This window comes from Gossypium arboreum, chromosome 10, assembly GCF_025698485.1.
Source record: "Gossypium arboreum isolate Shixiya-1 chromosome 10, ASM2569848v2, whole genome shotgun sequence".
NCBI classification, from domain to species: Eukaryota; Viridiplantae; Streptophyta; class Magnoliopsida; order Malvales; family Malvaceae; genus Gossypium; species Gossypium arboreum.
In genome coordinates this window covers 100,742,518-100,758,917 of record NC_069079.1, presented here as the reverse complement: position 1 = coordinate 100,758,917, position 16,400 = coordinate 100,742,518, and the positions used below count along the sequence as shown (strand labels likewise).

At 33.5% G+C, this 16,400-nt stretch overlaps 1 long non-coding RNA gene across 1 annotated transcript; it reads right to left on the bottom strand.

The window, feature by feature from the left end:
* Positions 1 to 10,644: 10,644 nt before the first annotated feature.
* On the bottom strand, positions 10,645 to 11,326 carry LOC128281515 (uncharacterized). Its single transcript, XR_008271733.1, has 2 exons — positions 11,066 to 11,326; positions 10,645 to 10,896 (listed from the first exon to the last, which is right to left on the bottom strand). It is a non-coding gene; the product is annotated as an uncharacterized LOC128281515 (long non-coding RNA).
* Positions 11,327 to 16,400: the final 5,074 nt, after the last annotated feature.

Below are 16,400 nucleotides of genomic sequence, written 5' to 3'. Positions count from 1 at the left end.
AACTCTATCTTGAGGTGTATGCGTCACTTGCCAATTTCAGCGGTTTTTTCAGCCACATTTTATAGGCTAGCAACCCTAATGCCAAAAATGGGGTTGAAACAAGCAAAACAATTAGAGGCAGGACACGTGCACGTCGAAAAAATTAGGGATGCCATGAAAGAGAACGCTTAAAGGGGCAGGTCGATGAATGTAAAACTATATTCTCGAAATTTGAAAATTTTTCAAGTGACAGAGTACATCAGTCGTCGGTCAAGAATCCCACCATAGTCTTACGGAGTTGATCTCCGAAACAGGTGGTGTGAGTGCGGGATGTTCTAAACACTACGGTACCCGTTTCCGCATGTGGTTGTAGCATGTGCTGCTTACCGTTTGAATGTTGAACAATATATCGACAATGTGTACACACTTGAACGTACGTTGTGTATTTGGGGTAACGAGTTCCCCGTATTAAGGGATGTATCAACATGGGAAGTGCAATAGCTTGCGTTTGATATGTTGCCAGATCGATCACTACGTAAGAGAGTTAAAGGTCAACCAACAACAATGAGGATTTGGAACAACATGGATATAAGAGAACAAGTCGATCCAAAGCGTTGCACCATATGTAGAACAGTTGGCCACAATCGGAGCAAATGTCCCCATAGAAACATTTACACTGGTCAATCTTCACTGTTTAAAAGAAATTAAATATTGTACCTGATGTTTGCATTTTATGATCTTTTAAAAATAAAGTTTGTATTATTTAGTGTTAAGCTTTTATTTAAAATTAACAGTTGCAACTTTTAATACTTTAAAATATATTATAAATTATACAAAAAAATACTAATATATATGTTGTGGATCCCTAAACCAATACAAAAAATATTACATAACATTTGAAATTTACATAACACTAAATTGAAAAGAATCGGAAGAGGTATCATCATTCGGGGTATAATAGTTTATGAGCCTTCGTTAACGGGGTGGACGTTAGGGTGGACGTTACACATCAGGAGGATCGCCAGTTGGATCGAACGTGGCCTGAAGTGGGGTGGAGTATATGTTATTACCAAACATATCAAATGATATCGGTGGTTGCTCTGGGTGAAATGAACTCGAACTGCCTATGTCCGAGTGATATGAACTCGAACCGTCCATGTCCGGGTGATATGAACTTAAACCGCCCATGTCCAGGTGATATGAACTGCTCTGGGACTTATCACAAAAAGCGTCAACCTATTGGTCCGATGTGTTCAAAGGTTGGTCCTCCGAGTCGAGCTCCACCATATGTTGATCCTTTAGCTCCCCCATAGGTTGATTTCCACATTTGTAGCCGTGACCTAGTACTATCATAAGTTGTCCACCATATAAAAAAATGCGCCATTGAGTCATGTACCACTGCATGTATTCAGTTGAGGGACTGAAGTCAAACATGTAGGAGTGCATTTCAGGCCACCTGTCGTACTGGACATTCCATAGTGCTATATAACATTGATGTTCTATGCTCCAATCTGTTGTATGTTTCCCCTTTATGGTCTTACGATGGACATCAGTAAATTGTTGTAGCTTGACCGGCATAAATTGTCTACACCCAAATTGTCGCATAACTCGATCATCGTTGTACCACTCAACAGTTGAGAAGTTGAGCACCGGCGTGTTAATACACCACATATGGGCTTCAGCGTGAACCCACTGAGGAATAAGGGTTGCAATGTTCAGTGCAGAACTTGACATCCACAAGAACTGCACAATATAACTTAATGAGTCAAGTCATATCATATATTGCAAGTGGATAAGCTAAATCAATGTCACTTAAACCATATTAATATATATTACTTTGTCTCCGGCGTACACCTCTATCATTTGGCGGTAAATGATTAATGTTTGGCTCGCACCAATTCCCGGAGACATGGCCCATCTGAAACCGAAACAAACACATTAGCAGTTAAACTTTGGAAAATATTATCCACACTTATAAGTCGTTAAATGTTAAGTATAATTTTGCTTTTACCTATTTATAAGTGGCCACGAATATGGTTGGTACCTAACAGCTGTTAGAAATGGCATCTTGTATAAAACCCAAGACTGCAGCAGACTCAGACAACTAGCCATGTTACTAACCCCATGTTTTGTTGCTCGGCAAAGCTCATATTACAATACGACCAACACTGTCGATCCCCAGCTGGAACTATCGCACGAGAAAAATCCTTCAATAGAGGCAAGTACTTTAAGTAAACCCTATTGACGTGTTGTTCGGAATAAGTACCCCCTGATCAGCTGCATAATATAGGCTTGAGCAGCACATATCACCTCATGCTCAGTGGCAGTGCTCGATAACTCCTTAAAATTTACTCTCAACCATGGCAATGTCAAGCATGTGAAATTTTGTTCCCCATCACTAAGGGACCGTCCAAGCAATCTATGGCATAGTACTAAGGGTTCCAACACTTTGCTTCGACTCGTGACCACAACATTGTCAACTCATAACCCAAATTGCATAGTGACATCTTCCACTATGATAGTGCACTCCCCGCATGGTATAATGAAGGTAAGGGTCTCCGTACACCACCACTCAACCAAGGCAGATATTAAGTTTGCCCTCAGGTCAAACCTCCAGATCAATGCGATGTCCCCAAATCTCGCCAATTGTAGGTATGGCATGACCCGCTTGTCCGGATCGTACTTGGGAAAATGAAACCGCGACCTCAAAACCCAATACCAATCTTTTATGGTAAATTTTTTATAAAAATATGATAAATCAATTATCTATATAATTTAAACATAAAATTATATATTGAAGAGTAAAATTGAAAGGTTGAGAAAATAAAAAGCATCACACTTATACTATACCAACTTAGCCATTCTAAGGATTTTTTATTGAAGCTAAATTAAATAAGTAATCAAAAGATTTGTCATAAAATATTAATAATAACACGTAGAAATCAAATGTGATATTATGTCCTAATCATAGTTAAGCATTAAAACTAAAGGCAACTATATAATTACAAAAATACATAAAAATAATAATAATGTCCTAAACAACTATAGGTGGTATGGGTAAATATAAAAATAAAAAAAGGCTTATTTTTATTGAATTGATATCTATAATAATACATAGAGTTTTACATATAATATAAATTAGGCATATTCAAACTCGAAAATTTATCTTACATACAAGAACTTTTATATAAAAAAATTCACTCGTTAAAGATAAATATAACTTTTTGTACCCACAAATAAAACCAATCACAATAAACAGTATAATTAAGTAGAAAGGTCGTCATATTAAAAAATTAATATATAAATTTATGAATGTGTAATAAGTTAAAAAAATATAACTAACATATAGAGATTAATTTCATGCAAGAAAAGAGTTAAAAGGAATAATAACAACTAAATAGAGATCATTTTCATGCAATCAAACAAGTTGAGTAAAGTAGAGCTTAGGAAGAAAAATGAGAAACTAAAATGATTTTTTATTTAATTTATAATTAATTTTACTATTTCGTTGATCCTCGATGAAGTGTGATCCGTATTTACTCCAGAAAACATTTTGATATCTCAGATAATATAAAAAACATAAATACAATATAATTAATTATTATATTACAATAACTATAAAATATAAAAATACAAAATAAAAATTATAAATAACTTACTTTTTTTTCTCTTTTCTTCCTTCCTTCTGAAGGGGGGCCAAACCGAGGACCAAACCCCACATTATATAACATTCATATATTTTTTAATTAATAATTAGGTTAATGACTGGTCACATCGTTGATATCACTAACACGATGTGACCATTATAATATATATTTTAATTTTTAATTTAAATTTTACCTTTTTAATATATATATTTTAAATAAAGTCATATTTTTAACAAATAATTTTTTTAACAAATGTTTTTATTTTTTCTTATTAATTCAAATTTCATTTTTTAAATAAAATATATTTTTAAAATTTTAAATAGAATTTAAAAAAGGTTTGACTATCTTTAAAATAATTAAAAATCATAATTTAAAAATTATATGTAAAATTAAAAAATATTTAAACTATACATTTAAAATATTATAAAACAAATAATAAATTTGAAAGTTCATATCTTTAAAATATTTAAATATTTTATATTATTAAAAATATATTTAAAATTTTAAAAATAATTTTAAAAATATATATTTAAAATTTTAAAAATATATTATAAAGCATTTCAAAAATAAATTTCAAGTTTTTAAAATCAATAATAAACAAATAAATAAAATAAATAAGGACAAATAAATAAGGACAAATAAAAAACTTTAAAAAAGTAAATAAATAAAAACTTAAAAAGAAAGAAAAAGTAAAAGGACAATTCAAAAAACTGACGTGAAGGAAAAAAAATAAAAAAAATTGGTCTTTAGCTATTTTAATGGGAAAATAGGGTGTCCGGAGGTAATTTCTTAAAAGTTGGTGGCACCAATTTATTTGGCTCCACCAGAAAAAAGGAAAAATTGTCAAAGTCTTCCTTATATTTTCAAAAATCACAGTAGTTTCTTAGTATTTATACAAGTGGTGTCATTTTACATAGCTCTACCAAAAAATTAATTTTTTTCATGTAAATTGTTGATGTGGCATATTGGTGGCGCCAAACACTTTGGCTCCACCAATTTTTGCCACCACCTTTTACTGTAGATTTTGAGTTATTTTCGTATTTTATCAAAAAAATAAGTTATTTAAGTAATTAATTAATTTTTTAAGTTTATTCTTATAAAAAAACCTCTAAAATTATTTTCTTTTTGATCAGAAGGCGTGGTAGGCAGGTGCTGTGTCTATAACGTTGCAGAATAAAAGTGGAGTTTAATCTAATTAAAAACAAATATAGCAGAAATAAATATAAGTTGAAATTACAGTTAAATAAATAGAACGAGATAAAATTAAATGAATTGATAAAACGACGCATTAGCTTTAGCCACTATTTAGGCTCCAGCTTCAAATTGATTAGGATAGCAAATTTTCTCTTTCAATCGATAAGTTGGTTATAGTGATCGAGGAGACGCCTTACACCATCGGTTATTTTGTGTGTATATTAATTGTGGGAATGTTCGATAGTTAACTCTTATTGTACGAATAACTCTGAAACATGCGTCCACTGTAACACCCCAAACCCGGCCCAGACGTTATGACCGGATCCGACATGCCACATCGAAGCGTTCAAAACATTTTATATTGTTGATCCAGAAAAACTTACTTAGTATTTTAAAAGATAATTTCATTATAGGTTAAAGTGAATGGAAGTCATGCACCGGTAGGGAACCTAAAAGAGGTGGTGAGTCTATCGGACTGCTTAAGTACCAAGCTCCCTTCGGATCTAATCCTAGACATGCATACCACCATTGCCACACCTTAATGTCATGGATATTTCTAGGAAACCGATTTGATTAAGTCATTTTTAGGAAAAGTGATTAATTTTGGAAAATACTTTCATTGCGGAAGCTTTGCTTGTTGTCGTGTTATTTTGAAATCAATTGTTGTTTTTGAAAACGCGCCCTAAAGCTATCCAATTTCGATAGTTAAAATAAGTAATACCTATCTTAGTAATACATATTAAAACCATCAAAAATAATTAAGCGGCCTTATTACATTTAAAAACCCAAAACTTCAAACGTAAATAAAAGGATGTCCAGTTCACGGAAGAAAATCAAACTTTCGAGCGGTGGCCACTCCGAATTCCCTCACGACCCAAGCCCACTATGGTTGGGGATTACTGCGTGGATGAAAATAAAAGGGGTGAGTTTGGGGAAACTCAGTGTGTAAAATAACCCAACCATAGTCTAAATCAGCTCAAACCACAGAAATAGAATAAGTTGGCCTTAGCCTAGAACAGAATTCAGAACAAAACCCATAGGTCCATAGCAGAACAGAACAGATATTACATGTTTATACAAAAACCTAACCATATCCAACTGTATACACCCCCGTACCAACCTTACACCGTGTGGGGAGACAACTCGACCCACCCAACAGCTACACACCACAGAATTTGCAGCATGGCGCGGAGCGAATAATGTGACAGAGTCACCAGATACAGATAATCGTGGCAGAGTCACCAGAACAGATATATGTGGTAGAGCCACCAGATCAGATATTTGTGGCATAGCCACCAGAACGCTTCCTCCATAATATAACCCATGTCCCCATGCAACAGATATATAATCATGGCATACATCATACAGAATCAGATCGTCATGCTTTTCAGTCAAAATTAACCCTAGGGGTATAACGGTAATTTTGCACCTAGGGGTATAACAGTAATTTTCCATACATAGGGGTATTATAGTAATTTAGCTACTTTTAGGGTTTTCATGAATATTCTAACTATTTACGTACTATCAGAACACTTACCGCACATACTTACTGAATTGGGCCCGTTGGCCCATGAACCCGATCTTTGGCCCATTAAGCCCAAATTATCAAAATGTACGAAATCGCGCGTACTGCAGTTTATTACTTTAGATTACCAAATATACAAACCCAACTATCTTACAAGCATTCAGACATTTCAAAAATTCCCAAAATACCGACTTTTCGGCATTTCGCTTTTAAACTTTTGCCAATCTAGTCTATGAGAAGGTGTCGATTACACACATTTTGCGACGATATCTTGTGAGATCCACACACAAACCGCCTACAATTGGATTACTAACACGTTAATCTAACTATTCAAATGCAAATTATGTATTGACCCCTTACAATATTCCGCCAACCACACCTACAGATCATAGTAAGCTTATAAGAAATCAAAAAGCAACTCATTAACAAATTTTTGTCAATGTTTACCACATAATCATAATTTCACCGCAAGCTGTCTTCCTGAGCAACAGTCACTAAATTATTTATAAATGGAGCTACGAAACTCCAAATCAAGTGCCGTTAATATTCCCTGAAAATAGACTCATATATCTTTTATCCATAAAATTTTCAGAATTTTTGGTATGGCCAATCAATACCAGATTTTTCTTAAAGTTTCCCATGTTTCACTGTTTGACTAATCTGACCACTCTTCATTACGAATCAAATTTCTAATTGTACAGAATTCAAAATATGTTCTTGTTTATTCCATTTGAAACTAGACTCATTAAGCTTTAATTACATAATTTATGCAGCTTCTAACTCATCTCTTACAATTTATGGTGATTTTCCAAAGTCACGTTACTGCTGCTGTCCCAAGCAGATTTATTACCAAATTCACTCTTTCACACCTAACTTGCATGCTTGTTATTTAAACATGTATATCACCAATCAATCATTACATATCTATGATTTTACTTAAGTATAATCTCCATTTCATCATTTTAAAGCGAACATGTTAGCCGATTTTTTTCCTTTAGCATCTAAGGCACATGCATGCTCATTTGTTTGGCTCAACTTCACCTATCTTCCATTTTTCATCAAAAGAACATGAAACAACAACCATTTCCTTCATTTTAATTCATGACTAAATGCTCACAACACAACTAAAAATCAAAATATACTTCAAGAGTTAAGGTAGAATCAAGAAGAACTCATGAACCTCAAAATAGAAGCAAAGTACCAAGAACTTACCTTCAATTTTCCTCCTCCTAATGACCGAATACTCAAGAGCTTTCTCCTCTCCTTTCTCTTCTCTAACTTTCTGCTATGATGAACAAAGATGGACAAAACTTTGTTCTTTTCACCCCTTTTTCTTTTAATAAAACTTCATATTTCATCCATTTAATTCTTTAATACAAAAGACATGAAATTCTTATCATGAAACATTTACCTAACCCATTATCATGAAATATTTACCTAACCCATTATCATGGAACATTTACCTAACCTATTATCATTGAACATTTACCTAACCTATTATCAATTTGTACCATAAATTATGGATATCAAGTGTACATTTTGTCTACAACAACATGATGGCTGGCCACTTCATGTAAAATGGGAGGTTTGTCATGCAAATCCTCCTATTTTGCACTCCTATTTATTTGGCCACTTCAATTTAGCCTATAGCATTTTCAAACATTTTCACATAGGTCCTATTTCATAATTTCACCCCCTTTTTCTTATGGAACAAAAATTAACTAAAATTGTCGGGTTCTATCTTAAGTTTGGGCTTTCTAGAGGCCCACTAACATAATTAAACCTATACCAACATTCACAGAATTCCCGAAAATTGGGGCGTTACATTCACAATTTAACTTTTCGGTAGCTTTACGAACTAGAAGGACTCGACTTGAATAAATTGCCTCAATTGTGATTAGTTTAAATCCGATAGTTACTTCCCTTGACAGATCTAATTACTTATTCAATTAATCACGTTAATTTGTTCTTCGATAGATCGATTACGACAATTAAGAATCCTATCAATTCTACGACACACAATATCAAATCATTGGATCCTTTTTAACTTGATGCTATCACGATTTTATGAGATTATTAGGCTTATCTCTTAAACTGAAGAAATAACGAATGCTGAAGTGAAGAATTTTGGGTATGAATTTAAATTTCACGAATCAAATACTTTATAAAAAATTAATCTATTAAAATTAATTCATAAAACAAAGAATAAGAAAAGGAATTATCTAAATGGAAATTTTATTAAAAACAAAGAAAAGAAGCAGGGCAATTGTTTTTAGGTGGTTGTGCATAAAACTGTCTATGAGCCAAGCCCGCCTGAAAAATGGAAGAGTTTAGGTAAAAGTATAGGCCCGAAAATTAGACTTGGGAAAAAAAATAAGGCCCGTTTAAAAAATGGGTCAGGCCTCAAGTAAGGTTCTTTTGGCTCGAGCCTTGCCCGAATATGCAAAAAAAACTATTTTTCTTACTGTTTTCTTACTTTTTTTTTATTGTTTTCTTGCTATTTTCTTGTTATTTTTTACTATTTTGCTACCATTTCACTATTATATTGCTACTATTTTATTGTTATTATTTGGATATTGTATAACTCTTGTTTTATTGTTAATTTAGTTACTATTTTAGAGGCATTTGCTTATTAAGTTGCACCTATTTTAGTGTTATTTAAGTATACATATTTTTTATTAAATTTATTTTCAATTTGTTGAGAAACATTTATATGTATTTAGTATTTTTTATGTATTATATATATTTAAAAATATATATAAAAAAATAATCTGAAAGGACTGACTTGGGAAAAATTTAGGCCCATTTTTTGGGCTGGTCCAAACCTAACAAACGAGCCTAAAATTTTGGATGGGCCCAGCCTGAACCCATCTCGACCTGGTCCACGAATACTTCTAGTTGTGCGCCTAACCTTTCCTTCTAACTATAAATAGATATATGTGTATATATATAATATATACATATGTATAAAATATAATTCTAATAAAAACAAAACCTAAAAATTATAAGGAGGGTGGTTAATAGACCTGATCATGGTCGGGTCAGATTGATATAACATTTTAGGTCTATTTTCTAGATTCAGGTTCTGTCCAAAAATAAGCTTAAAATAGGCAAGTAATTCAGGCTAGGCCGGGTTCAGGCCAAAATATTCTACTTGAGTCCCGACCCATTTAGAAAATGGACATTATTTTTTTGTCCAAATTCTTTTTTCGAATTTGTATTTTTACTTGAATCCTCTAGCTTTTTGAGTGGGTGGCCCAACTCATGTTTAGGTTTAGTAATTATATGCATGCCCTTCATGTTTAGGTTTAGAATTTTCCCAAGAATGTAATAATAATTTACGAATAATTATACCTACATAGAAAATGATCAATTAAGTACTTACCCAGACACATTGGACAATAATTATACCTACATAAAAAAATGATCAATTAAGTGCCAAATTAAGCAAAACTCATGTCCAAAATTAATTAAAATAAATAATAAAAATATGTTGATTAAGCGCATTATTAAATTCCCTCCACTTAAGCATTTCATGCATTTATCAATCTGGGCATACCACATTCATGCAAGTCAATTCGATCACCACAATCCTCAATTCAAACTAACAAATAGTCATTAGTAAAATTTATATCCTACAATTGTCTCCCTCAACTAACTCGTCGATTTACAATTCAATTAAGCACATAATTTTTCAAATCAGATCATAATTAGGCTCCACAATATTAATTCATGCTAAATTGCCAATACATCAAAATTAAACAAAATTATCCCATTTCTTGTAGAAATGAAAGGCTTATCTAGAGTGTTACAGCCAAGAAGGATGACAACCTAAGCACCCGACCTTGGTTATTCAATTCGTCACATCTCTAGATAACTACTAGCTCTGCTCATAATTGTTAAGATTAACGAAGTAAGTAAATAGCTTAAAACATCACTCAATCTTTCGAAACAAAGACAAATGACAACTTAAGCATTTAAGACTCTGGTTACTCAATTAATCACAACTCTAAGCCTTTACTAATAATCCAAACAACTAGTGGAGAATTTATTGACATTTTTTTTTCATTTTTTTCTTCAAAATTATTTGTTTTTTTCCAAACACAGGATACAACAAAAGATTATTTACGATGAAGAATTCATGTAAACAAGGTATTTTAATCAATTTAGTGCAAACCAATGAAGCATTCAGTTTCGCATGCAACTATTATCCCAAATAATTAAGTGAATCTACATGATTTCTTATTAGAATCAAGTCATTGGATCAAAATTTTTCTAGTATCTATATGCTTCAAAGGATTGTCAAAGTGATTTTTTTAATTTTCCCAAATGAAAATAGCATGCAAGGATGTAAAAACGCAATTAATACACAAGGATTAAACACACAATAGACCAATGTCACCACATACAGTTAGAATATACCAAATTATGATTCGATTTAATTTATACATTTTCCTCAATAAAATCAAATGAATGAATTAAGAGGTAAGAGGACTTCCCTGAAAGCCGCCATATTCGTTGTTCTCATATGCTCCAAACCATGCGTTTAACCTAAAAGGATATTGCCAAGCATTTAGTTGCAAAATGAAAGTGGAGTGATATACTGTAAAATAAAATGAAAGTAACTAATTAAGGTGCCTACAAAACAAGAAAAAGTAAAGAAGAAAAGCAAATAAATAAAATTATATAAAAAAACATTCTGATGAATAAGAAAACATACATAAATAAATAAATATATGAATGGCTTGGCATGCTGGTCGGCGGGACGGAGCATATTGTTGGGTTGGGCGAGGAATTGATGATGCGGGTTGGAGGTTAGCTGCGCAAGAAACCGCTGCGGCAACGAAATGCTGGTGTAACGGGGCAGACGACGCGGGGTTGCTAATCGCGCGACTTCGAGGCTGAAGGAACATGGGAGCATGGTGGTTGGGCTTTGGGGTTAGGGTCGGCAGCGATTGGTTCGGAGAAGGTTGTTGGATCTAGTGTCATAAGCATATATTCATTTTGTATAATTATATTTTTCGAACAAATTATTTTAATAAAAAATATCTATAAATTAAATTAATACTCTCGTATATTATCTTCAATCATTTTTGTATGTAAAGCAAAATAAATGAAAATATTGGCTCATTAATTATCTAACGTTTAACTAGTACTAAACAATATTACATAGCTGAATCGTAATACAGAAAAACATCTTATATTAGTAGATAAATTAAATATGTCCTTAGTCTAATCGAAAATGAGCGGCCTTTTTATAAAAATATTATTTAAAAATTAATTAATTACATAAATGAATTGGAACAAATTAATTACGAGAATGGTATGAAAACTACAGTAGTCATCAGTGCCGCCTGACTAATTGGCAACACTACTTTCACTTTTTCAATCATCATTAGCAGATCATGGGTTTGTAAAAATAATAATTTTTTAGTAGTGTTGCTTGACATGTTAACGGCACCAGTATAAATTTAAAAAAAAAATCCGTATTTTCGATAAAAAAAAAAAGTAGGGGAAAACTTTATTGTTTCCAAGTATCTCATCTGAGCCATCTAGTTGTTTAAAAAGTCTCTCCTCTAATTCTATTATACGTATTAAAACACGATGCAAGTGACAACCATTTGTTTCTCCTCAACATCTAAACCAAAAATTTGACTCATTATTTCATCCCTAACTTGATCTCTTTCAAAATTCATGTCAGCTTTATGTTGGTGTTTTATGTACATACCAGTAAACAACATAAACTACTGCCCTTCGAAGTCTTACTATTCCATCTATAGTAAATTAATACACAAATGTGGATGTGAATTAATGTGCGTAGATATAACACAAGCGTTGACCATTTCATTTTCTATAGTAAATTTCAACTTTTACTGCATAAATCAACTTCTTTTGATATCAATTGTAACGTAGCAAGAGAAATGATTTCATAATAGCCCCAAATCCAATCACTCAATGTATTATGTTGCCAAAAAAGAGCCTAAACATATATGCATGATTCACATCAAAGAAAGGTCTCAATTGGAATAAAAGAAATGCAACATCAGATTGTTATCACTTTCTATTCAAACCGAAATCAGATCACTGTTATCTCTTTCCACCTGAACATTACGAGGCCCTTTCATTCGCGCCAAGGACAGGCCGCCCCAAGTTCCGAGTCAAACCACCCAGCCCTCCTGCACCTGTTCGTCCCCCACCCCAAGACATTACGCCATCAGCATTAACAGTAACCCACCCTTCCAAAGGAGCTTCCCTCTCCTTGGTCTCCTACTTACAACTGATGCTTGTCGTTGCTTAGCAGATAAAACCGAAGCTGTCCAGGCTTTACCTGTCGCAACAATAATATCAGAGGACATGCAGCCATAATTGAAAACAAAAACAAAATTATTCCGGCCTTTCCTCACACACAAACCAGCATATAATTGTATAGAAAATGCTCCAATTCCCTACATCAGTACACACATTATCGATGTTTCCTAAATTCCTAATAATCCAATCCTCAATGGTTAAAGAGAAGAAACGAGCTTGCACCGAGTGTGAAACGACACACAGTCAGATACTTTTCACAAAAGGCTTAATTCATGATTTGGTCCCTAATATCTACTACTTTTCTTATTTTGGCACCTATAAATTTTTTTGTCCCAATTAGGTACTAAAGTATTAAAATTATGACATTTTTATTTGAAAAAGGACTAAAAATCATTTGCTGAACTTTTTTTTAACGTCTATTTAAAAAGAACTAAAAATTATAACATTTTCATACTCCAAATACTTAATTGAGACAAAAAAATTTAAATACCAAAAAAATTTAGTATACTTGAAACCATAAATTAAGCCTTCACAAAATTGCAATCACGTACCATATGTATGCTAGTTTTTGCTTCAGTTCTACAAAATAACCTTAGATCTCTAAAGAACATTATATATATATATATATATATATATATATATATTTGACATATTTTCTCATTCGTATTTATAAGAAATTTTTATCCATGAATACTTAAACTATCCAAAATTTCTAATCACAAATCTTTATCTTTTACTAATTCCATGCATATATACATAATTAATTTCAAAATTTATTGATGCACATATTGTGAGATCTAACATATGAACGTACTAGTATCTATGTCAAGTTCTTCCTCTTAATCTCCTTGAATTCTAATAGCATATGCACGAGCTAACACTTGTGACTTAGATTTATTTGTACTTCTTTTTTTATCACTATTTGTTTTCCTCTAGCCTCACTTTTAGTACTAGATTTTTTATCTCCTCTAAAGTTAGAAACACTCTTTACAGACTGTTCTATGGTTTCCCCAACAATCATTGGACAATCTTCTTCCACAGAATATCCAACACTCACCCCAATGGGGTTTTCCACACTCATCACAAGGTCGAATAAGTCTTTTCTTTAGATCTCCTATACTTGTCTTGAAGGTAGTTCGAGATCTTGTTCATAGACAAACGTTGAAATCCAGCGCTAAAGCCTTCCCGTCTGCAATAATGGCCCTTACATTTGATCTATCTGGCCTCAAATCAGCTAACTTTTGGATAACCATTTTTGAGTCTCCTTCGAGTTTAATCGAGGTAAAACCCAAATTATTCGCAAATTTGAGCGCATGCACAGCTGCCCGAGCTTCCGTATCAAAAGAGTCATGTACAATCATTCTTTATAACACAAGCACCCATCACAAGACCCTCTTGATTACGAATTACAACCCTTGAAGCTGATTTGCATAGTTTGGCTTTTGTATGCTGCGTCAAAATTGACCCAGGTTAACAGATCCGAAGGAGGTAGCTATTGAGCATTGGCCTGCAATGCAACATGTGACTAGCAGCTCAGCAAGCAGACCAGCAACGAAGCAGAACCAACTACAGCAGCTTGTTTAGTTCATTTTGTTTCATTTTGTTCAAATGTAACTTGCTTAATTAGCTTGTAACTTGTAATCAAAGTTAGTAGGATTAGTTTTTGATTTGTACTTGATGTAATGGCTAATGTATTAGTTAGTTTTAGTTTGAAATTTAACTTGTATTAGTGGTGTATTGGTGGGAGCAGTTACATTGTTAGGTAACTGTCCAATTTGTTTTTATAACTTACATATATTTTGAATTATCAATGAAATGACATGAGATTTTTTCATCATCTTTGTTGTTCAAACTTATTACTCTCTCATTCATTTTTGCTTTGGTTTTCACTTTGTTTTGCAAATACAAATTTGCTTTGTGTTTCTGATACATTGTTGCTGTCAATGTTCTTACAAATGGTAATCAGAGCCTAAGTCTTTGATTTGTACTTGATGTAATGGCTAATGTATTAGTTAGTTTTAGTTTGAAATTTAACTTGTATTAGTGGTGTATTGGTAGGAGCAGTTACATTGTTCGGTAACTGTCCAGTTTGTTTTTATAACTTACATATATTTTGAATTATCAATGAAATGACATGAGATTTTTTCATCATCTTTGTTGTTCAAACTTATTACTCTCTCATTCATTTTTGCTTTGGTTTTCACTTTGTTTTGCAAATACAAATTTGCTTTGTGTTTCTGATACATTGTTGCTGTCAATGTTCCTACAAATGGTAATCAGAGCCTAAGTCTTTGAGGGCCTCTGTTGTTGGTTGTTTTATTTTGAGAAAACAAAAGCTCGAAAAGCAAGAGTTTGAAGCTGTTGAGGTTGTTTCAACAAGATGAGTTTCACTCCACCTCCACCTCCAGTGTTTGCTGGTGAGAACTACCACATTTGGGTAGCCAAGATGAAAATATACCTTCAAGCACAAAACTTGTGGAGTGTAGTTGAGAATGATTTTGAACCACCTCCATTGAGGGCTAATCCCACAATTGCTCAAATGAGGCAGCATACTGAGGAGAGTACAAAGAAGCACAAAGCCTTAGCTTGCTAGCAGAATGGAGTGACAGATGTAATCTTCACTTGAATCATGGCTTGCAGCACACCTGAGGAAGCATGAGAAAGGCTGAAGGAGGAGTTCATGGGATCGGATAAGACAAGGCAACAACAGGTGATTAACTTGAGGAGAGATTTTGAGAATCTAAAGATGAAAGAATCAAAGAGTATCAAGCAATATTCAGACAGGATAGTGGAAACTATCAACAGATAAGGTTGCTTGGTGAAGATTTTAGTGATAGCAGGGTTGTTGAAAAAGTAATCACCATTCTGCCAGAGAGATTTGAGTCTAAAATCTCATCACTCGAGGACTCTAGGGACTTGACAACTATTTCTTTTTCTGAGTTGGTGAACTCCCTTTATGCATTGGAGCAGAGAAGGGCCAACAGACAGGAAGAACATCTTGAAGGAGCCTTCCAAGTAAAGACCAAAGAGAGCTCTAGTTCGAGCCAGAAAGGAAAGAAGCTTTGGCTTGATAAAAAGGACAAACCAAGGAGAGATTCAGGCAAAAGGAAGTTTCCACCATGTGTCCACTGCAAGAAGACCACACATTTGGAGAAATATTGCTGGTTTAGGCCAGACATCCAATGTATGAGCTGTAAGCAGTTTGGCCATGTAGAGAAAGTATGCAAAAATAAGGGAAAGACACTAGCACAGCAGCAAACTTAAGCCCAAGTTGCTGAGGATCTTCAAGCTCAAGAAGAGCATGTCTTCACAGCCTCATGTTTTGCCACCAAAAGCAAGGTCAAATACAATTGGCTTGGGGATAGTGGCTGCTCACATCATATGGCAGCTGATGAGAGTCTATTTAAGGATCTTGACAGAAGCAATGGCTCAAAAATTAGAATTGGCAATGGTGATCTGATTGAAGCCAAAAGTAGAGGCAGTGTGCTAATCAACACTTGTTCAGGTAACAAAGTTATTTCAGATGTGCTCTTTGTACCTGACATTGATCAAAATTTGTTAAGTGTTAGTCAGTTAGTAGAAAAAGGGTATTCACTAGTTTTCAAGAATGGTTCATGTGTTATTGAAGACTCTCATGGCCAAGAAGTGATTATAGTAGGTATGGTAGACAAGTGCTTCATACTTGATGTGCATCAGCTTGAAAAAAAGGCTTATGTAAGCCTAGCTGATAATGTCGGCCTATGGCA